Below are 23,863 nucleotides of genomic sequence, written 5' to 3'. Positions count from 1 at the left end.
AAAAAACTGTTAAAAAAAAAAAAGCCTGTAGGGCAGGTTGCCGGCCTCTTAAACTTGTGGACAGGCTCATGCCCGGATCTTTGGGGAATCCCCCATGTGCTAATTAGCCTTTGGGAACATTGCCTTCTGGTCTTGGCATTTCTAATCTTTCTCTGTAATGGGTAACATTGCCTCCTGCCAATATATATATATATGGATGTATTTCTCAGATCCATGGAATAAGAGCTCTTCTGAAAGTTAAGGGAATTAGCTCTTCCAGAGGGAAGCAGGCTCCTTTTGGGAAGAAGTCCTCCAGGTCATTTCTGGATTTCTGGGCATCCATGTGGACCTGCATAGCTTATCTGGCTAGGAAATGAAAGTTCAGGAAGGAAATTTCCCCTCACTCCCTTTAAGCAGCAAAATTACAATCCAGCTTTGCAAGTGCTCCAAAGTGGCTTGGGCCAGTGTCAGGTGGCAGACAGAAAATGGCACCTCTGCCCATGCAGGTGCCATGTCTCCACCACCTCTCCCAGTGGCCCCTAAGCAGGCCCACTCCTTCTTCAGCTACCTCCCAGTGGGCCGCCTTCTTCAGAGGCCTCCTGGCAGTCCTGGCCCCCCTTCCATTTTTCCCCTTCAGGTAGTCAGAATCCTTGGCCTCCCTGCAGCCTTCTTGGCCATTACCTCCATGTGTACTAGACTGGATCACTGGAGAGTGATGGGAGTAGGGCAGGACTGATCTAAGGTGTATGCAAGCCCTTCCCAGCCACAACAGTGCACCAAAAAGCAGCAAGAAAGAAAGAAAAAAAAGAAGGTCATGTTTAACTGCAACCTATAAAGAACTAAAGTTTTACATAAAAAATGTATCAACTTTGTTACATTATATCATAATTACTGAATTTATGTTCTAGGTCAACTTCAACTTTCATAGAGGATTATCAAAAACAACAGAATTCTCTCTAAAGTGGTAACTTATAATTTGTCTGGTATTAAAAAAATTGTAAAGTACTTAAAATGAGAAGCCAACTGACCTGACTTCTAGGCCAGCCTGCCTCAAGATAGCAAGAATATTTGCCCTAGTTTAGTGTCTTATTGGTATTAACGACATAAAATTGTCTTTAGACTATTCACTTGTTAGTGAGTAATAGGATTAATTAATTTGGTGTAGTTTTTCATAATAGCCTTATAAGAAAGGTGGTTAATAATGGGATGAGATGAATTGATTGAAGGAACTGGGAAGGAGTTTTTCAATGTTGGAACATAGAATGCTCATTAACAATGCTTTTTGAATGGTACTTAGATGTTAAAGTATGTGGACAAAGATGTGCATATGTAGGAAAGAATTTTCAGGCTAAACCTAAATGCCATGCCTAAAGTTTGAGATTTTTCAACTGTTTACATACTCTTAAGGATACTCTAAAAGTTTTATATAGGGGCACAGTCTTAATCTAAATTCATCTTACATTAGACATTGGTGATGCCTATGCTAGGTGGGTCACAAAGTCATAAGTACAGATGTAATTGGAGGTTTAACCAGGTTAAACATAGACAAGAGTCTATCACCTTGTGTTTTGCAAATGGGTAAATTTTCTATGTAAAAACAAACAGCTTCGGAATAGGAAAGGAATGTCAGGATGCTTATCTCTCTGCTCTGTAATTTCATTTTGCTCTTGCTTTCCAAAAGATGCTACTTAAATTCATGGAAAGCTGGACTCTGAAAAAACCGATGGAACCCTCTTTATCTCAGACCCCATGCAAGCTTAAGCCATGTGTCCCCCAGAGTCTGACTGGAGATAAAATGGCCAATTGTCTCTGACAAGATAAAAGGAGTACAGCATATAACTGTGGTTCTCTTCAGTTCTTCTCTTTTGAACACCTAAAGTCACATCTGTTAGATAAAATTTCTCACTTGACAAAATGTTAAATACTTCAACTGAGTCAAGGTATTTGATCAGGTTACAAACTCCTTACATAAGATAAGCATCAGACTTACCTAATGTGCATTATCAGGGGAAGGGCCCCTTCATTGAAACATTTGGATTAAATCTAATGTTTACCTGATGCCAAGGTATTAATCAGTGGAAAAACTGAGTCTTATGATAAGGCCTCATTCATTAACAGGTCATTGATGCTAATTTGTTATAATTTAAGGGTTATAAAACTGGCTTTAAGACTCTCTCAGTAAAGTAAATTAGCTTCCTCTTTTCATCAAGGTTTTAACTATTCTTAAGGCTCACATAGAAATGGTTAATTTCCAAAGGTAAAGTACTCATACCTAAAGACATTGTGACTTTAACGATACCTCTGTCTTACTTATTCCAAGAGCGGAAACAAACATTAAGACTTCTGGCCAAGATGGCAACCGCCTAGCTGCGCTGCAAATCCCAGGAAAAGAAAGGCAAGGCATTAGGGATTCACTGGGATTTTAGGGGATAGCAATCTCCAATAGATTGTCAGTGGGAGGGCATGGCGGGGGGGGGGGGTAGAACAGAGATTCCCTGATCCCCTCTCCCCAAATAGCCACCTTTCCATGGAGCTGGGAGCCACCACGTGCACCGATCCCTGCGTGCGGAAGCTTATTTGGCTCTGCCCACTCGCCCTCTTACTGCTCTGGCCACCAGGCATTCAGAGAAGCCTGGCAATAACAGGGAATTTCAGATTCCTTCGCGGGTGGGCAGCCCACCCCTCCCCCCAAACAGCCACTGTTTCCACAGAGCCAGGAGCCAGCCTGTGCCGATCCCTGTGTGCAGAAGCTTAGTCAGCTCTGCTCACTCGCCATCTTACTGCTCCGGCCATCGCGCAAATCCTGACAATAACAGGGAATTGTGGATTCCTTCACGAGCAGGTAGCCCATCCGTCCCCCCAGATAGCCACCTATCCACAGCGCAGCCATGCACACATTGATCCCTGCGTGTGGCAGTTTAGAACACTCCACACACTCGCTCATTTACTGCTCCTGCCACTGCACTTCAGTGAGCTCAGTCCCACAGCAACTGCCACACTAACTCACACAGTGTTTCTTGCTTGCGCCAGCTCAAGTGCCATCCAATACCTGTCTGCTATGCATGAAGACTCCATTGTCCTGTGGCAGGGGAGTGCAGGCTGCTTCCGGGTCCCAGTGTTCCCAGCCAGAGTTTGGGCTGATTTAGTCCTTGGTGCCTCAGTGTCCCTCCTAGCTCGAATGCAGGGAGCTGTGGCACATCACTGCTTGAAAATTCAGGCAACTTTGGTGCTCCTACCAGGCAGTATATCAGGCAGCTTTGACAAATGAGAGCCAAAGCCCAGGCTGCTTGGCAACTGCCCCAGGCTGCCTCAGATTCCATTGTACTTGAGCCCAGGTTCACCCACCCACCTATGTGCCCATACACTGTCACGGGCAGAACAAAGCGCAAAAGAAATAACATGAAAAATCAAATGAAAGAAAATCCAGCTAGAGCACCCAGTCCTACAATGAATACATTTAACCAAAATAGACAAGAGTAATTAGGACCAGAACATCAAATTGAAGCTATAAGCAATGCAAACCTGACCAACCTACTGGTAGAACTTGCAGGAAAGCAACAAAGGACCAATAATCATGTGGATGCTGCCATCACTAAACTAAAACTCATAGATAAGAAATTGGAAGGAGTTCAAAGAGAGTTAAGATTATTGAGGGAGAGTGAAAAAAAGACCTTAAAAAACAGCTGGCTGAGACTTCCGGAAAAGATGGCAGGATAGGAACCACACCAAAGCAGACTAGGGGAGAAAAAGCCAAAGAAAACACAGAAAAATACTTAAAAGTGAGGTATATGAGAAATTAAAATGGTAGCAGAAAAGTAGGAGAGTCCCAGAGCATCAGAGCCCACATAGGCAGGCCGAAGCAGCTCCAGCAGTGGTGTCCTGGCTCTGGCAGTGGAAGCGGTGGTGTAAGCTGTGGCTCTGGCTCCAGCAGCAACAGCAGCAGCTATAGCAGCTATAGTGGCGGACCTGGCAGCAGCGGCTTCAGCAGTGGCAGTGGTGGACCCAACAGCAGTAGCGGTAGGTCTAGCAGTGGCAGCTTCAGCAGTGGCAGTGGTAGCTTTGGCAGCAGCAGCGGCAGGTCCAGCAGGGGCAGGTTCGGCAGCAGCAGCTGCAGTTCCAGCAGCAGGGGTGTCCATCTGCAGGGCCACAATTGCCAAGCTTGGTTTGCCCCACAGGAAAAGCCAGTGCCAAGCTTCAGAAAACAGAACAGCATCCAGTGACCCAGCCAGCCTACTTAACTGAGACCAAAATCATCCAAAAAGGTAACTGCGATTGCACCAGGGAAGGGTCTCACTTGGTCACAAGCTGACTTGGAATCCTCAACAGACCAGAAATCTTAATCTCTTTGTTGATAGAGGATCTGGTTGTTATAACACCTACTCTAGCATAAATAATTGGTGCTGTTGTTGATTGAATGTGTACAATGTTTAGTTAAATTTTAGAATCGACCGGTATTTTGTTCCACTCAGCCTACTTGAATACTCCCATAGCAGGCAAACTCAACCCATAGGAACACTTTTCTAGATACTCTGAGAGTGTTAAAAGCCACACCTAACATCTTAATCTCCTACACTGAAGACATATAAAACCAGGTCAATTGATACAGCTAAGAATACTCAGTGAATTAGAAAATCAAAGCATTCACTTAATGCAAGATGCAAAATATATATATTATAACACAAGAAACACCAAAAATCAAGACAATATAAATCCATCAAAAAGTATTAATGCATCAGAGATGACGTCCAGTGAGAACAAGTTGGAGGAAATGCCAGAGAAAGATTTCAAAAGAATGATTGTAAACATGTTCAAAGAAGTCAAAGAACAAATCAAAGGAATCAAAGAGGAAATCAAAGGAATCAAACAAGATGCAGGACACCAATTTAATGAAATAAAGAAAGCAATACAAGACATAAATAAGGAAATAGAAATAATAACGAAAAACCAGTCAGAATTACTAGCAATGAAGAATACAGTTAATGAAATAAAAAACTGTCTAGAAAATCTCACCAGTAGAATGGATGAAGGAGAGGACATAATATCTAAGCTAGCAGACCAGGTGGCAGATATAATACAGTCCAACAAAGAGAAAGACAAACTAATAGAAAAGTATGAATGGGAATTTCAAAATGTTCGGGACATTATGAAAAGATCAAACAAGAGTTCAGGGCATAGTAGAAGGAGAAGAATTCCACTCCAAAGGCATAGTAGGCATCCTCAACAAAATCATAAAAGAAAACTTCCACGAAATTGGGAAAGAGGTGCAGATACAGGAAGCCTTAAGAACCCCAGCCAGACAAAACCTGGAAAGAACCTCTCCTTGCCATATTATAATCAAACTTCCAAACACACAATTCAAAGAAAAAATACTGAAAGCAGTCAGAGAGAAAAATCAAATTACCTACAAAGGCAAGCCCATCAGGATAACAGCAGATTACTCAACACAAACTTTAAAAGCCAAAAGGGCTTGGAGTGATGTATTCCAAATTCTGAAAGATAACAACTGTCAACCAAGGTTCTTTATCCTGCAAAGCTATCCATTCAAATAGATGGAGAAATAAGGCCATTCTATGAAAAAAGCAGGCTAAAGTAGTATTTGAAGACAAAACCAATCCTATAGAAAATACTTGAAAGGATCCTTCATGCCGAAAAGAAGGAAAAGCACACATATAAGGAACGTGGAAAAAAAAAAAGGAACCTGGAAACAACAAGCAATACTCAAATACTAATTAAAACAAAAGTAGAACCAGAAACACACAAAAAATGGCAAACATAAATACACACCTTTAAGTAATATCACTTAATATCAATGGCCTCAATGCCCCAATGAAAAGACATAAGTTTTCAGACTGGGTTACAAAGCAGGATCCTAAGGGGAAAGTGTTGGAGCGGGGGAGGGAGGGAATTACCATGGGATTTTTTTTTTTTATAATCATGGAAAATGTTAATAAAAATTTAAAAAAAGCAGGATCCTACAATTTGTTGTCTCCAAGAAACTCACCTTTCTACAAAGGATGGACATTATCTTAGGGTGAAAGGTTGGAAGACAGTGTTTCAAGCAAATGGGCCTAGAAAACAAGCAGGGGTTGCTATACTAATATCTGACAAGGTAGACTTCAGTCCAACGTTAGTCAAGAAAGATAAGGAAGGTCACTTTATATTGATAATGGCACCCTCCAACAGGAGGACATTACAATCATAAACATATATGTACCTAACAAGGGGGCTCTCAAATTCATCAAACAAACACTATTAGAACTAAAGTCACAGATAACACCAAACACAGTGGTGGTAGGTGACTTTAACACCCCACTCTCATCAATTGACAGGTCATCCTGGAAAAACATAAACAGAGAGGCATCTAGACTAAATGAGGTCAGAGAAGGAATGGACCTAACAGATATATACAGGACATTTCATCCAAATGCTGCAGAATATACATTATTTACACCAGCACATGGAGCATTCTCTAAAACAGACCATATATTAGGACATAAAGCAAATCTTAACAAATTCTGGAAAATTGAAATAATTCCTTGCATTCTATCTGACCACAATGGAATCAAACTACAAATCAATACCAAAAAAAGCTATAAAGCATACACAAAATCATGGAAACTAAACAATACACTACTAAATGATGAATGGGTCAATGAAGAAATCAAGAAGGAAATGAAAAAAATTTATACAGTCAAACGATAATGAGAACACAACATACCACAATCTCTGGGACACAATGAAGGCAGTTCTAAGAGGTAAATATACAGCTTTAAGTACCTATATAAAGGAATTGGAAAGGTCACAAGTAAACAACCTAATGCTTCACCTTAAAGCCTTGGAAAAAGAAGAACAAGGCAAACCAAAAATCAGTAGACAGGAAGAAATAATAAAGATTAGAGCAAAAATTAATGAAATAGAAACAAAATAAAAAATCCAAAAACTTAAAGAAACAAAGAGTTGGTTCATTGAAAGGATAAACAAGATTGATAAACCCTTAGCAAATCTGACCAAAAGAAAGAGAGAAGAGACTCAAATTAATAAAATCAGAGATGAACAAGGTAACATCACAACAGATTCCAGAGAAATTCAAAAAATCATAGGGACATACTATAAAAGCATATACTCCACAAAGTATGAAAATCTGAAAGAAATGGATGAGTTCCTTGATTTATATGACCTACCTACATTAAATCAAGATGAGATTAATCACTTAAATATACCTATAACAAGCATGGAGATCCGAACAGGTATCTCCCATCTAAAAAAAGCCCAGGCCCAGATGGATACACTGCTGAATATTACCAGACCTTCAAGGAAGAGATAACACCATTGCTTCTTAAGCTTTTCCAGGAAATAGAAAAAGAAGGAATTCTACCAAACTCCTTCTATGAAGCCAGCATCACTCTGATATCAAAACCAGACAAAGATAGAACAAAAAAAGAAAATTACAGAACAATCTCCATCATGAACATAGATGCAAAAATTCTCAACAAAATATTGGCAAACAGAATACAAGAATATATCAGAAAGTTCATTCACCCTGACCAAGAGTGCTTTATCCTAGAGATGTGACCCCTCCAAGATATAACTCTCTTACTTAGTTCTTGGTGATTCTTCCCTGAGAAGGGCCATACATTCAGGCTGCAAGGGTCTTGGAATTGAGAGGGCAGGTCCTGGTAGAGATACATTTGACAGGCATCTCTTTCTTACTCCACTACAGTTATTTGGAATCTTGAAGGCACATCGTTTATGATAATTTAACCCACAGCCTTCACATTTTAATCCTTGGTGTGCCAATCCCCAGAGCATCTCACCACAATAATCACAAAAAGTAGGAGCTTTATAAGAATGTACATACAGAGTATGTGGGCGAATCTCGAAGTCTTCTACTGTGGCCAAAGCTGAAAGAACAACTTCTACCAAGTCTCCTTCATGTATTTCATCTGCTGAGTTGACCAGCTGCAAAATATTTTCTGAGCTCATGTCATGGCGGGAGATAAGAATTTTATCATACATGCCAAAGAATTCACACTCTGGAAACTTTTGATAAACAATGGAGCATACGAGGTCCTTGACAGCAGACAAAGACAGTTCCTGGGCATCAATGGTAACACTCCTGCATGAGGCCAATCTGCAGTAGAAATGAAACTGTATGCACGGAGCCTCGGGAGTTGGTGAGTGATGGTGCACTGAAGCTTCCATTGGAGAGTTGGGCTGAGAGTCCCATCTTGGGACTAGAACAAGGAGGAGTTGGAAGCACAGCAGAAATAGTTGCAGGCAACAGAGACTTCTGGGCTGATGGAAGGGAATTATTTGCAGACATCTTCCTTTCTTTAATATTTAAAAATAGTTGTCAATTCTCTGTTCAATGGTTATGAAGTCTGCAAAATAACAGCAGTTTAAAAAGAGAGAGAGTGTATGATGGTACCACCAGCCTTATTTTTGTTGCTCAAAATTGTTTTGGATATTAAAGGATTTTTGTGCTTCAAAAGAGAGAGAGAGAGAGAGAGGGGGGGGGGGGACTGCACTTCTGGACTTAGATGAAAGCTTCTTTATTCCCTCTGTTAAGCCACTCATACCACTGACTGCAAATTTTTTTGTTTTTTGTTGTGAGTTGAATTCACAAGAGGTCCTCCTGCTCTTCTAAGTCCCATCAAGAATCTTGTCTTCAGGACCACTGAAGATTTGTAGTGTTTCACATCAGTAAGTTATTTTTGTGACAATACAGGTGACAGTTATTTACTATACATCTTCAGTTATTTTAAGTCTGCTATTGTCTTCTTTTGCTTTTCATTTCAGAAAATATAAATTTAATAAAAATCGTTTTCTATTAAGATGAAATTTTCCTGGTTTAAAAAATAGTGTTTTGGATTAATCTATTCAATACTTATTCTTTGGTTCAATGGTTTGATGAAACACTGCAAATGGCCATACATTATATTATTACCCTCTCAAATGTCCTCATATTCATTTTGGCAAATGAACTCTGGGAACAGATACAGATATGCCAATGGATATTGACAGTAATGATATGAACAGTGTTAGTAGTAGAGGCTTGGATGACACAGAAGAGCCATCTCCCCCAGAAGACAAAATGTTCTTCCTAGATCCATCTGATCTTGATGTGGAATGAGATGAAGAAACTGTTAAAACAATCAGTCCATCAATAAGCAATAATATCCCACTGATGAGGGTTGTCCAGTCCATGAAGCACACGAACAGGAAGAGCAGCATGGTGGTGAAGGAAGGGTGGATGGTCCACTACACCAACAGGGATAATCTGAGAAAGAGGCATTATTGGAGACTTGACAGCAAATGTCTAACATTGTTTCAAAATGAATGTGGATCAAAATAGTATAAGGAAATTCCACTTTCAGAAATTCTCCGAGTGTCCTCACCACAAGATTTCACAAACATTTCACAAGGCAGCAATCCACACTGTTTTTTGATAGTATCATCACCGATACTATGGTATACTTTGTTGGTGAGAATAACAGTGACAGCTCTCACAATCCTGTTCTTGCTGCCACTGGAGTTGGACCTGATGTAGCACAGAGCTGGGAAAAAGCAATTCGTCAAGCCCTCATGCCTGTGACCCCTTAAGCAAGTGTTTGCACTTCTACAGGGCAAGGGAAAGGCCACAAAGATTTGGCTACCAGTATTTCTGTATCTAATTCTCAAGTCCAGGAGAATGTGGACATCAGCACTGTTTATCAGATCTTTGCAGATGAAGTGCTTAGTTCAGGCCAGTTTGGCATTGTTTATGGAGGAAAACACAGAAAGACAGGATGGGATGTGGCTATCAAAGTCATCAATAAGATGAGGTTCTCCACAAAACAAGAGAGCCAGCTCCAGAATGAAGTGGCTATTTTACAGAATTTGCACCATCCTGGGATTGTAAATCTGGAATGTATGTTTGAAACCCCAGAACAGGTCTTTGTAGTAATGGAAAAGCTACATGGAGATATGTTGGAAATGATTCTATCCAGCGAGAAAAGTTGACTTCCAGAACTAATTACTAAATTCATGGTTACACAGATACTTGTTGCCTTAAGGAATCTACATTTTAAGCGTATTTTGCCTGTGATTTAAAGCCAGAAAATGTGCTGCTTGCATCAGCAGAGCAATTCCCCCAGGTGAAGTTTTGTGACTGTATTTGCACTCATCATTGGTGAGAAGACTCAGGAGATCGGTGGTAGGAACTCCAGCGTACTTAGCCCCCAAGGTTCTCAGGAGCAAAGGCTACAATCATTCTCTAGATATGTGGTCAGTGGGAAGTTATCGTCTATGTGAGCCTCAGTGGCACATTTCCATTCAATGAGGATGAAGACATAAATGACCAAATTCAAAATGCTGCTTTTATGTATCCACGAAATCCATGGAGAGAAATTTCTAGTGAAGCAATTGATTTGATTAACAACCTGCTTCAAGTGAAAATGAGAAAACGTTACAGCATTGATAAATCTCTTAGTCATCCCTGGCTACAGGACTATCAGACTTGGCTTGACATTAGAGAATTTGAAACCGTATTGGAGAATGTTACATTACACATGAAAGTGATGATGCTCGCTGGGAAATACATGCATACACACACAACCTAGTGTACCCAAAACATTTCATTATGGCTCCCAATCCAGACGATATGGAAGAAGATCCTTAGTTATCAGTGAGCTAACTTCAGTTGTTAAGGGTTTCATTTCATGGATGGTTATTTGCTGCCTAACTCTATAGGCTGTTACTTACAAGGATGCAAAGTCATGAGGAAATAGCTGGAACTGGTGGCACCAATACTGTCATTCATAATGAGTAGGTACAGGAAGGGAACTGAGTAATAACACATGATGAAATCAAAATGACTCTTTTTATAAGTTTTTGTAGCATAAGCAATAACTTGTTTTGTATTTTTCCTAATCCTTCACTTTAGCACAATGCCACTTAATTTATCTTCCCTTTGCTGATATTACATCATGTTTTAAAAGCCTGTGATTCTCCAGGTATTGCTGGCCCAAATCATACAAGAGCGGTAAGGCTGTGGCTGATTCAGCAGTAACTGTGAGCCAACAATATGTGATATACTTGGCAGATTCTGAATTTGTCTAACCAAACATTGAGGCACTGGCGGGGCGGGGGGGTTTCATGGATCCTTGGGATCTCTATAAAAGGAGTACTGGACTGTTAACTTTTGGAGCTGTAATTCAGAATATGGTCTCTACAACCTAAGAAAATTAAGTTGTTACCTTTTCTATGTTGGAATGACTATTAGGATAGTTTGGGACACTTGGTGTTAGAAAATGAGGAACAGCAATGGTTGGAAGGCTATGTGTGTACCTTCTCATAGCTCAGCTCTGCAGCTACACGTTCCCAACTGACCTCATGAGACTGCACATATCCCAACAGTGAGTGAGTACAATTCTAACTTTCAATTATGTAGTAATGCAGAAAATCACATACTCAAAGGAAGGCTCGGATAGGATCACTTAATGATATTGTCTCCATTTAACCAACAGTAATTCTTCCTATCTATCTATCTATCTATCTATCTATCTATCTATCTATCTATCCATCCATCCATCCATCCTGTGGGAAGGATTTGCAAGCGTCTGGATCATTTTCAAATCAGCTTGGTAGAAGTGAGACTTGAAATATTCCATTTTATAAGGGTGAGAATATCATCTACCAAACCATAAAATGAAAAACTAAAATAAGAGCATTTTACATTTCACCTCTAGCATCCAGCTGTTTTCAGTCCCTTATCTTAAGTTCTCTGGACCACAAGTATTTTAGATTTCAGTATCCCAGACTTTGGAATATTTACAGACTTCATTGGTTGAACATCCTTGATTTGGAAATCTGAAATCCTCCAAAATGCAAGTATTTTGGAGTTCTGTGGCGTTTTCAGGATAGGGTGGCCAATCCGTATTTGACACAAAGAAAAGTGAGGGTTGGAATCACCTTGTAAGAAGTGTGGCAGCTTTGTTTTTGGATTCCTCACTAACCACCATGAGCCTCGTATATTGTTTTGGTCTGTTCCCTGTGCTAACAGCAGAAAAAATTCATTCAGAAAATCTGGATTTAAGGCCGATCCTTTGTTGTTGTTTTTTTTTTTTTTTTGTTTGTTTGTTTCTTTGTTTGTTTTGGTCTGTTTTCTAAGCCTCAGTCTGAAAAATGAAGAATTCTGCCTTCCTTATCATGTAGTCCTGAAGGTCAGATATGTAATGTTTGATAATCCAAAAAGTACTTAAGTGTTTTTGGTTACCTCTGAGTTTGAGGTAGCAAAAGAAAGCCATCTTCTTTTATATGAGTACACCAAGACTGAGAGAGCTTATAGAGACCACACAGCTACCCTACTAAGAAAAATACAGAAGCATGCAGTGCCTTTACATTGGAAGTTCTTAATGTATTATAATTCAGCCTCACAAAAGCCACACGGTTAAGTACCTTATGAACCCCATCTGAAAAATATGCAAATTGAGATACAAGATTAGCTACCAAAGTTCATATAATTAGTATATGGATTTGAACCCAGGCTTGTGCCCCAGGAGTCCTCCTTAGCCCTCCTGACCCTTGATGCTATACTGTGTATTCATAAATATCTCCAGGAGACAATCTACTTACCTAATTTCCTCTCACATAGCAGGCTAATTTTGAGAAACATTTTTGTAAATGGATTTTCCCTGTGATACATGGTTTCCCTTCATTTCTCCAAATTAAGTTGGTTTATATCAACATGCACAAGATAGAATAATTTTGAGTCACTAGCAACCTATTGTGGTTTTGCTGCATAAGGTGAAAATTAACTGGAATTATTCATTTGCTATCATAATCCAACTTTATAAGCCATGAATTAATTGTACTCTTTCTGTTTTTGCTGAATACCTGTGTTTTCTAAAAAACAATTTGTAATGGCACTGTCAGATAATTTGGAGTCATTACTCCAGACTGCCTTAAAGTCATGCTTGTATAAGAAATAACTGTTAGAAACATTTGATAATTGTCAAAGTAGACTATAATGACACTGTTCAGTACATTTTTTATATTTTTTGTTAAGTTCCACTTTTTGTAAATATTCCTAAAGAAGCTTGATAATAAAATGTATTTCTGTATTATAAAAAAAAGTTCCTGTGAACAGAACATGAGGGAATTATGGGATACACTTAAACATCCTAATATCAGGATCATTGTAATACCAGAAGGAGAAGAAATACAGACCAAAGGCATGGAGAACTTATTTAACAAAATAATTGAAGAAAACTTCCCCAGTCTCTTAAAAGAAAGGCCCATCAAGATACAAGAAGCCAACAGAACTCCAAACAGACTGGACCAAAGGAGAAACTCTCCAAGACATATTGTCATTAAGACTCTAAACATTGACACCAAAGAGAAAATCCTAAAAGCAGATAGGGAAAAACAGCACACCACTTTCAAAGGTAACCCCATCAGAATTACTTCAGACTTCTCAATGGGACCCCTGAAAACTAGAAGGGCCTGGAATGAAACACTGCAAAGTCTAAGATCCTATGGCTTCCAACCCAAACTACTCTACCCAGCAAAAGTTTCCCTCATAATAGATGGTGAAAGAAAAACTTTCTATGACAATATTCAGCTTTAAAAGTATATGAACACAAAACCAAACCTACAGAGAGTATTTCAGGAAATTCTCCACAGAGAAGAAACTAATAACCAAACTCAAATACTTACAAAAAGCAGATCACAATAACCAAACTCAAAGTAGGCACAAAAAACTTCAAAGTCTATGAAAACACCAACACACCTCTACCACCACAACATGGCAGGGATCAAATCAAATCTCACAGTCATTACCCTAAATATCAATGGCCTTAATTCACACATCAAGAGACATGAACTAACAGGGTGGATCAAAAAATTAGACCCCTCAATCTGTTGCCTTCAAGAAACCCACCTCCCCACTAAAGACAGACACCTCCTCAGGGTGAAAGGGTGAAAAATAATATTCCAAGCAAATGGGAATAAGAAACAAGCAGGTGTAGCTATGTTAATATCAGATAAAATAGACATCAAACCAAAAATAATATAAAAAGACAAAGAAGGCCACTTCCTACTTATCAAGGGAACAATCTATCAAGAGGATATTACAATCATAAATCTGTATGCACCAAACACAGGGGCACCACAGTTCATAAAACAAAACCTACTTGACAATAAAACAGAAATAACCACCAACATCATCATAGCTGGGGACTTCAATACACCATTATCAGTAATAGACAGATCATCCTACTCAACAGGGAAGTAAGAGAGCTCAACAAAACCATAGATCACTTAGACCTAACAGACATCTACAGAACTTTCCATCCCAAGTCCACAGACTACACATTCTTCTCAGCAGCCCATGGAACATTCTCTAAAATAGACCATATACTGGGTCACAAAGACTGCCTCCACATATTTAGGAAGATTGACATAATTCCCTGCATGATATCAGATCACAATGCTATATTGCTAGAAACCAACAAAAAAAGACCCACCAAGAATCCCAACAGCCCCTGGAAACTGAACAGCTCACTTATAAGCAATAAATGGATAGTGGATGAAATAAAAAATGAAACTGCAAAATTCATGGAATTGAATGACAATGAGAACACATCATACCAAAACTTATGGACACAATGAAGGCAGTCCTCAGGGGAAAATTCATAGCACTCAATGCTTTCATAAAAAAGACGGAAAGATCCCAAATCAGTAACCTAACCATCCACATAAAGGCGCTGGAAAAAACAAGAAAAATCTAACCCAAAGAGCTCCGGAAGGAAAGAAATAATTAAAATCAGAGCAGAAATTAATGAATTGGAAACCAAGGAAACAATTCAGACAATTGACAAAACAAAGAGCTGGTTCTTTGAAAAAATAAACAAGAGTGACAAACCCCTGGCCAAGTTGATCAAGCAAAAAAAGAAGCAGCTTCAAATTAACAAAATTCAAAATAAAAAAGGAGAGATCGCAACAGACATAAGTGAAATTGGGAAAATCATCAGGTCGTATTTCAACAACCTCTATTCCACAAAATTGGATAACGTGGAGGAGATGGATAAATTCCTGGATGCATATCATCTATCAAACCTAAATTCAGAGCAGATTAATCACCTCAATGAACCTATCACACTCATGGAGATTGAAAAATTAATTTAAAAAATCCTCCCCCAAAAGAAGAGTCCAGGACCAGATGGCTTCCCAGCTGAATTCCATCAAACCTTCATGTAAGAACTCAAACCAATCTTCCTCAAACAGTGCCACACAATTTGAGAACAGGGAAAGCTACCCAACTCCTTTTATGAAGCTAGTATCACCCTAATTCCAAAACCAGGCAGAGAAGCCACAAGAAAAGAAAACTACTGGCCTATTTCCCTGATGAACTTAGATGTGAAGATCCTGAACAAAATCCTCGCAAACCAAATCCAACAAAACATCAAAAGCATTATCCACCTTGACCAAGTGGGATTTATCCCAGAAACACAGGGGTGGTTCAACCTATGGAAATCTGTCAATATAACACACCACATAAACAAGGTTAAACATAAAAACCACATGATCATTTTGATAGATGCAGAAAAGGCCTTTGACAAGATACAACATCACTTCATGATCAAAACATTGGAGATGGGGAGGTAATATGATGGAGAATGGAATTTCAAAGGCGAAAGTGTTGGGGGGGGTGGGAGGAAATTAACATGAGATTTTTTTATAATTATGGAAAATATGAATAAAAATTAAAAAACAACAACAAAAAAAAACATTGGAGAGAATTGGCATGGCTGGTTCATATATTAACATAATAAAAGCAATTTACAAAGCTCCTAAGGCCCAAATAATACTTAATGGAGAGAGACTGGAGGAATTCCCATTAAGATCAGAAACAAGACAGGGTTGTCCACTCTCACATCTGCTTTTCAATATAGTACTAGAAGTCCTATCTCAAGCAATTAGACAGGAGAAGGAAATAAAAGGGATACAATTTGGAAAGGAAGAAGTTAAGTTAGCTCTATTCGCTGGTGACATGATTATATATGTAAGAGACCCAAGAGACTCCATCCCAAAACTCCTGAAGGTGATCAACTCTTATAGCAAAGTAGCAGGACACAAAATCAATGCTCAAAAATCAGTAGCCTTTCTGTATGCAAATGACAAAGACACAGAGAAAGAAATAAGGGACAATAGCAGCAACAACAACAACAACAACAAATACCTTGGAATAACATTAACCAAGGAAGCAAAAGATCTCTACAACAAAAACATAAAAACACTCAAAAAAGAAACTGAGGAGGACTTGAGAAAATGGAAAGATCACCCATGCTCCTGTATAGGCAGAATTAACATTGTGAAGATGACAATCCTACCAAAGGCAATATACAGATTTAATGCAATTCCCATTAAAATCCCTACAGAGTTCTTCACAGAGATAGAAAAAATGATCTCAAATTTCATATGGAAAGGCAGAAGACCTCGCATATCCAAACATATCCTGAGCAAAAGTAATACCTCTGGAGGCATCACCATACCTGATTTAAAGCTATATTACAAAGCCATAGTAATAACAACAGCATGGTACTGGCATAAGAACAGGAGTATAGACCAATGGAATAGAATGGAGAACCTGGACTTTGGGTCAAGCAACTATAGCTACTTGATATTTGACAAAGGCCCATACAATATAGGCTGGAAAAAAGATAGCATCTTCAAAAAATGGTGCTGGACAAGCTGGATAACCATATGCAGGAAACTGAAACTTGATCCACACATTTTGCCATGCACTACACCCAAGTGCAAATGGATCAAAGACCTCAATATAAGACCAGAAACTCGAATACCACTGGAAGAAAATTTATGAAGTACTTTCCATGATATAGGAATGGGAAAAGACTTCCTGAACAAAACCCCAGTAGCTCACAATCTTAAACAGTCACTCAACCAATGGGATCACATGAAGCTGAAGAGTTTCTTTACAGACAAGCATACAATAAGCAAAGCCAACAGATTACCCACAGAATGGGAGAAAATATTTGTGGGTTATCATGATGATAGAGGCCTAATCTCTAGAATCTACAAAGAACTCAAAAATATAAACAGTAAGAAGTCAAACACCCCACTCACAAAATGGGGCAAAGAGCTGAACAGGCAGTTCTTAGACATTCAGAGGCTGAAAACATCCATTACTCACTTAGCGAAAAATGTAGATTCCTTACCTGAGGTTGTATTACAGAATAGACAGGGATTGGACTTATTATTCCTCCAGCAAGGGGGACTATGTGTGCCCTTAAGGGAAGAATGTTGTTTTAATATCAAACATTCAGGTATAATTAGAGACCCAATGGTGAAGGTATGAGAAAATTTGGAAAAGAAAGAAAAGCTGATAGAGGATGGTTTGAGTCATGGTTCAGTCATTCCCCATGGTTAACTCTGCTGTCTGCTTTAGCAGAGCCATTACTTTTATTTTTGTTGCTTATCACAATAGGACCTTGCATTATTAATAGATAGTTGCTTTTGTTAGGGAACACAGCTTATGGTTTTAAGATCACAGTATAATTCAATTGGGAGCCAAGTATGGCTCCTCATGGTACAAAGAGAGGGGAGAATGAAGAGCTCAGGAACCAGATGGACACCATGACAGGCTTCAGAGTCCTCAGTAGGCCTAAGTTTCTGTTTCCTGGCAAGATCTAAGATTTTTTTATCTTCTGGTAAGGTGGGTTTAACAGTTATTGGAAACTGATTACGCCATACATTCCTGTAGTCATAGATAAGTTCAAGTTCAATTCCCCTAGACCCAGCCCACTAACTTTGCCCCCCAAAATCCTAAGCCAACCAGAAGAGTACCAGTGCAGTTACTATTCAAATCAACCAATCATGTACCCATCCCATATTTCTATGTTCAAATCCCTATAAAAACCCTACCCTTTCACCAGCTATATATCTGATAGAGGATTAATATCTAGAATATACAAAGAATTCAAAAAGTTAAACAATAAGGAATCAAAAAATGGGCTATGGAGCTAAATAGAGCATTTTCAAAGGAAGAAATTAGAATGGCATATAAGCACCTAAAAAAATGTTCTACGTCACTAGTCATCAGGGAAATGCAGATTAAAACTACATTGAGGTTCCATCTCATTCCTGTCAGATTGGCCACCATCATGAAAACAAATGATCATAAATGTTGGTTGGGATGTGGAAAAAGAGGAACCCTTCTACACTGCTGGTGGGAATGCAATCTGGTCCAGCCATTGTGGAAATCAGTGTGGAGGTTCCTAAAACAGCTAAAGATTGATCTACCATATGACCCAGCTATAGCACTCCTAGGCATATATCTGAAGGACTCATCTCATTTCCTTAGAATTATGTTTATTGCTGCTCAATTTATAATATCTGGGAAATGGAACCAGCCTAGATGTCCCTCAACTGATGAGTGGATAATGAAGATGTGGCACATTTATACAATGGAGTTCTACTCAGCGGTAAAGAAAAATGAAGTTATGAAATTTGCAGAAAAATGGATGGACCTGGAAAGGATTATACTAAGTGAGGTAACCCAGGCCCAGAAAGCCAAGTGCCACATGTTCTCTCTCATATGTGGATCCTAGCTACAGATGACTGGGCTTCTGCGTGAGAATGAAAATACTTAGTAGCAGAGGCCAGTAAGTTAAAAAGGAGACATAAAGGGAAGAGAAAGGAAGGGAGGAGGGTACTTAATAGGTTGATATTGTATATATGTAAGTACAATGATTGTGATGGGGAGGTAATATGATGGAGAATGGAATTTCAAAGGAGAAAGTGTGTGGGGGGAATTAACATGGGATGTTTTTATAATCATGGAAAATGGCAATAAAAATTTGAAAAAAAAAACGAAAAAACAACCCTACCCTCCCACTACTTGGGGCTCTTGTACAGATCCACCGCATTGGTGAAGTCAAGAGACTGAGCTTATGCCCAAAATAAAGCTCCTTGCCCTTGCATACATGTTTGGTTCTCCTTAGTGGTCACAGGGAATGCTAAGAACAGGGCATAACTCTAATAACTTCTCCTTAGCTGATGCACAGTATGTGGGGAGAATGGTGACTCCTCCAAAGATAACCCAGTCAGGTTCAGTTGGGCTCACTGCTGTATCCCACAACCTCATCCTCATGTGGGACCTCATCTTATTCTATTTACAAATCCCAGGTAGTAGGATGCAGATGAGAACATTAATCTGTACTCTTAAGAAAGTATGAGGAAGTTTCTTCACATTTTTAATTGGTGTGTGTGTGTGTGTGTGTGTGTGTGTGTGTGTGTGTTCATGTCTCAGTTCATCTGTGCAGGTCATAGGACAACTGTAAGAGATGAGTATGCTCCACCTGCTTTGAAACAGGGTTACCTGACTTTATAAACGAATGTCAGACTTATACTAGTTGGCTGTGAGCTTCAGATTCTCCTGGATCTGCTTCTGATTTTTGTAGTGTGTTGGGATCACAATGTATGTATCACCTTGCATCTGGCTTTCTGTGAGGGCTAAGGAATTGAACCCAGGCTAGTAGGCGTTGCAAGCAAGTGCCTTTAATCATTAAATCATATCACCAACACCAAGGGAATATTTTTGTCTCTGTGATTATAAAGTGCTATTTGTATTTGTTGAGGGGTCAAGGATAATAACATCATATAGTACACATGACAGTCCCATCTAATAAAAATTCTTCTTTGCCATTATGCCAAAAATGTTCTCATTTCTTCAATTCAACCTTGAAGAGAAACACAGGCTTAAAGAATGCAAATTGGAGCCGGGTGTAGTGGTGCACGCCTTTAATCCCAGCACTTGGGAGGCAGAGGTAGGAGGATTGCCGTGAGTTCGAGGCCACCCTGAGACACCATAGTGAATATCAGGTCAGCCTGGGCTAGAGTGAAATCCTACCTTGAAAAACCAAAAAAAAAAAAAAAAAAAGAAAGAAAAGAAAAGTAAAGAAAAAGAAAAAGAAGAATGCAAATTGGGAGACTGCCTGGAAAGATGGCAGCATAGGTACCACGCCAAAACAGCCTAGGGGGGAAAAGGACCAAAAGAATCTCAGCAAAATGCACACTTACACTAAAAAGCGAGGTGTTTAAGAAATTGGAACGGCAGCAGAGAAGTAGAAGAGATCCAGAGGACCCAGAGCACATACAGGCTGGCAAAAGCGGCCCCACCAGTGGTGGTGGCACACCAGAAAGCCACCAGGCTCGGTTCAAGCCACAGGAAAAGCCAGGTGAGGGGAGCTTCCACTCACACCAAAGCTCTCCACAACTCAAGAAATGTGAAGGGAGAGAGGCAGTGAACAAAAGAAGAGCAGATCACAAGGTACAAGAACACATGGAACAGTGAGAGAACTAGAGCAGCTGTGGCTCCCTCCCCTCCCCCACCGCCTGTGCCCAGCTCCAGCTACAAAGCAGTGGTCCCAGGACCGGCCATGCCAACTTGAGCCGACAGTGGGACCCAAGCAGGAGTAGAGTCCTGCAGCAACATCAGCGGCTCCGACACTGGCAACAGCAGCCCCAGCAACGGCAGATCCAGCAAGCAAGCAGCTTCAGCAGCAGCAGTGGTGGTTACAATGGCAGCTTCAGAGGCAGCAGCAGGGGATCCAGCAGGGGCAGCTACAGCAGCAGCAGCAACAGTAGCAGTGGCAGGTCCAGCAGTGGCAGCTTCAGCAGCAGCAGTAGCGGTTCCAGCAGTGGGGATGCCAATCTGCAGGGCCACAGTTGTCAGGCTCCATTTGCCTTGCAGGAAAAGCCAGTGCCCAGCTCCAGAAATCAGAACAGTGGGCCAACGATCCAGCCAGCAACTTGACTGAGACCAAATTCATCCAAAAAGGTAACTGGTATTACACCAGGTGAGGGTCTCACTTGGTCACAAACTGACTTGGATCCCTCAACGGACCAGAAATCTTAGCCTCTTTGTTGACGGAGGATCTGTTTGTTATAATACTTACTCTTACATAAATACTCAGTGCTGTTTTTGATTGAATGTATACAGTGTTTAGTTAAATTTTAGTATCTACCTGTATTTTATTCCACTCAGCCTACTAGAATACTCCCTTAGCAGGCAAACTCAAACCCTAGGAACACTTTTGTAGATACTCTGAGAGTCTTAAGAGACACACCTAACACCTTAAGCTCCTACCCTGAAGATATATAACATCAGATCAATTGATACAGATGAGAAAACCCAGCTAGCAAGAAAATCCAAGCAGTAACTTAATCGAAGATACAAAAATATATACATTATAGCACAAGAAACGCTGAAAAGAAAGACAAAATAAATCCATCTAAAAGTATTAATGCATCAGAAATGACCTCCAGTGAGAACGAGTTAGAGGAAATGCCTGAGAAAGATTTCCAAAGAATGATTGTAAATATGTTGAAAGAAGTCAAAGAACAAATCAAAGGAGTCAAAGAGGAAATCAAAGGAATCAAAGAAGACACAGGACACCAATTTAATGAAATAAAGAGGGCAATACAAGACATAAATAAGGAAATATATATAATAAAGAAAATCCAGTCATAATTACTAGCAATGAAGAACACAGTCAATGAAATAACAAACTCTGTAGAAAATCTAACCAGTAGAATGGATGAAGGAGAGGAAAGAATATCTAAGATAGAAGACCAGGTGGCAGATCTAATACAGTCCAACAAAGAGTAAGAAAAACTTATAGAAAAGTATGAGTGGGAATTTCAAGATATTTGGGACACTATGAAAAGATCAAATGTAAGAATTCAGGGCATAGTAGAAGGAGAAGAATTCCACTCCAAAGGCATAGTAGGCATCTTCAACAAAATCATAAAAGAAAACTTCCGCGAAATTGGGAAAGAGGTGCCAATGCAGATACAGGAAGCCTTTAGAACCCCAGCCAAACAAAACCTGGAAAGAAACTCCCCTCATCATATTATAATCAAACTACCAAACACACAAACCAAAGAAAAAATATTGAAAGCAGTTAGAGAGAAAAATCAAGTTACCTACAAAGACAAGCCCATAAGGATTACAGTAGATTACTCAAAACAAACTTTAAAAGCCAGAAGACCTTGGAGTGATATATTCCAAGTTCTGAAAGATAACAACTGTCAACCAAGGTTACTTTATCCTGCAAAGCTATCCATTCAAATAGATGGAGAAATAAGGACATTGCATGACAAAAGCAGGTTAAAGGAGTATTTGAATACAAGCAATACTCCACTAATACTTAACACAAGAAAGCAAAAGTAGAACCGGAACCACAAAAAAATGGCAAACATAAATACACACCTTTCAATAATATCTCTTAATATCAACGGCCTCAATGCCCCAACAAAAAGACATAGGTTTGCAGACTGGGTTAAAAAGTAGGATTCTACACTTTGCTGTCTCTAAGAAACTCACCTTTCTACAAAGGATAGGCATTATCTTATGGTGAGAGGTTGGAAAATGGTGTTTCAAGCAAATGGGCCTAGAAAACAAGCAGGGGTTGCTATTCTAATATCTGAAAAGGTAGACTTCAGTCCAACGTTAGTCAAGAAAGTTAAGGACGGACCCTTTATATTGATTAAGGGCACACTGCAACAGGTGGACATTACAAAAAGCCCAGGCCCAGATGGAGTCACTGCTGAATTTTACCAGACCTTCAAGGAAGAGCTAACCCCATTGCTTCTTATGCTTTTCCAGAAATACAAAAAGAAGGAATTCTGCCAAACTCCTTCTATGAGGCCAGCATCACCCTGATACCAAAACCAGGCAAAGATAGAACAAAAAAAGAAAATTACAGACCAATCTCCCTCATGAACATAGATGCAAAAATTCTCAACAAAATATTGGCAAACAAAATACAAGAATATATCAAAATGATCATTCACCCTGACCAAGTAGGCTTTATACTAGAGATGCATGGATGGTTCAATATACGCAAATCTATAAATGTAATACATTAAATAAATGGGTTGAAGGGCAAAAATCACATGATCATCTCATTAGATGCAGAGAAAGCACTGGACAAAATCCAACATCCCTTCATGATAAAAGTCCTACAGAGACTGGGAATAGAAGGAACATATCTCAATATAATAAAAGCTATTTATGACAAGCCTACAGCCAACATATTACTAATGGGGAAAAACTAGAAGCTTCTCCACCAAAATCAGGAACAAGACAAGGGTGTCCACTGTCCCCAATTTTATTTAATATAGTTTTGGAGGTCTTACCCATAGCAATATGGCAAGAGACACACATAAAAGGGATACAAATTGGAAAGGAAGAGATCAAGTTATCATTATTTGCAGCTGACATGATTCTATCCATAAAGGACCCTAAAGACTCTACTAGCAAACTATGAGAGCTGACAAAAACCTACAGCCATGTAGCAGGATACAAAATAAATACACAGAAATCAGTAGCCTTCATATATGCTAACAACACACAGATGATGAAATCAGAGAATCACTCCCATTCACAATTGCATCAAAATAAATAAATAAATAAATAAAGCACCTTGGAATAAACCTAACGAAGGAAGTAAAGAATCTCTACAATTAGAACTTTAAATCTCTTAAGCGAGAAATTGCAGAAGACACCAGAAAGTGGAAAAACATCCCTTGTTTCTGGATTGGAAGGATCAATATTATAAAAATGGCAATCTTACCAATAAGCAATCTATACATTTAATGCAATCTGTATCAAAATTCCAAAGACATTCTTCACGGAAATAGAAAAAACAATCCAAAAATTCATTTGGAATCACAAAAAACCTCGAATATCTAAAATAATACTGAGCAACAAAAATATGGCTGTTGGTATCACCATACCTGATTTTAACCTATATTACAGAGCCATAGTAACAAAAATAGCATGGTACTGGCACAAAAACAGACATGTAGATCAGTG

General features: G+C 39.3%; 1 protein-coding gene and 1 pseudogene across 4 annotated transcripts in view; one reads left to right on the top strand and one right to left on the bottom strand.

Moving 5' to 3' along the window:
• Positions 1–23,863, bottom strand: part of Shld1 (shieldin complex subunit 1) — a 167,557-nt gene that overhangs the window by 24,205 nt on the left and 119,489 nt on the right. The window lies entirely within an intron of this gene.
• LOC105944230 lies at positions 8,984–10,639 on the top strand (annotated as a pseudogene).

Source organism: Jaculus jaculus, chromosome 8 (genome assembly GCF_020740685.1).
Source record: "Jaculus jaculus isolate mJacJac1 chromosome 8, mJacJac1.mat.Y.cur, whole genome shotgun sequence".
NCBI classification, from domain to species: Eukaryota; Metazoa; Chordata; class Mammalia; order Rodentia; family Dipodidae; genus Jaculus; species Jaculus jaculus.
This window is presented reverse-complemented; position numbering and strand designations above follow the sequence as displayed.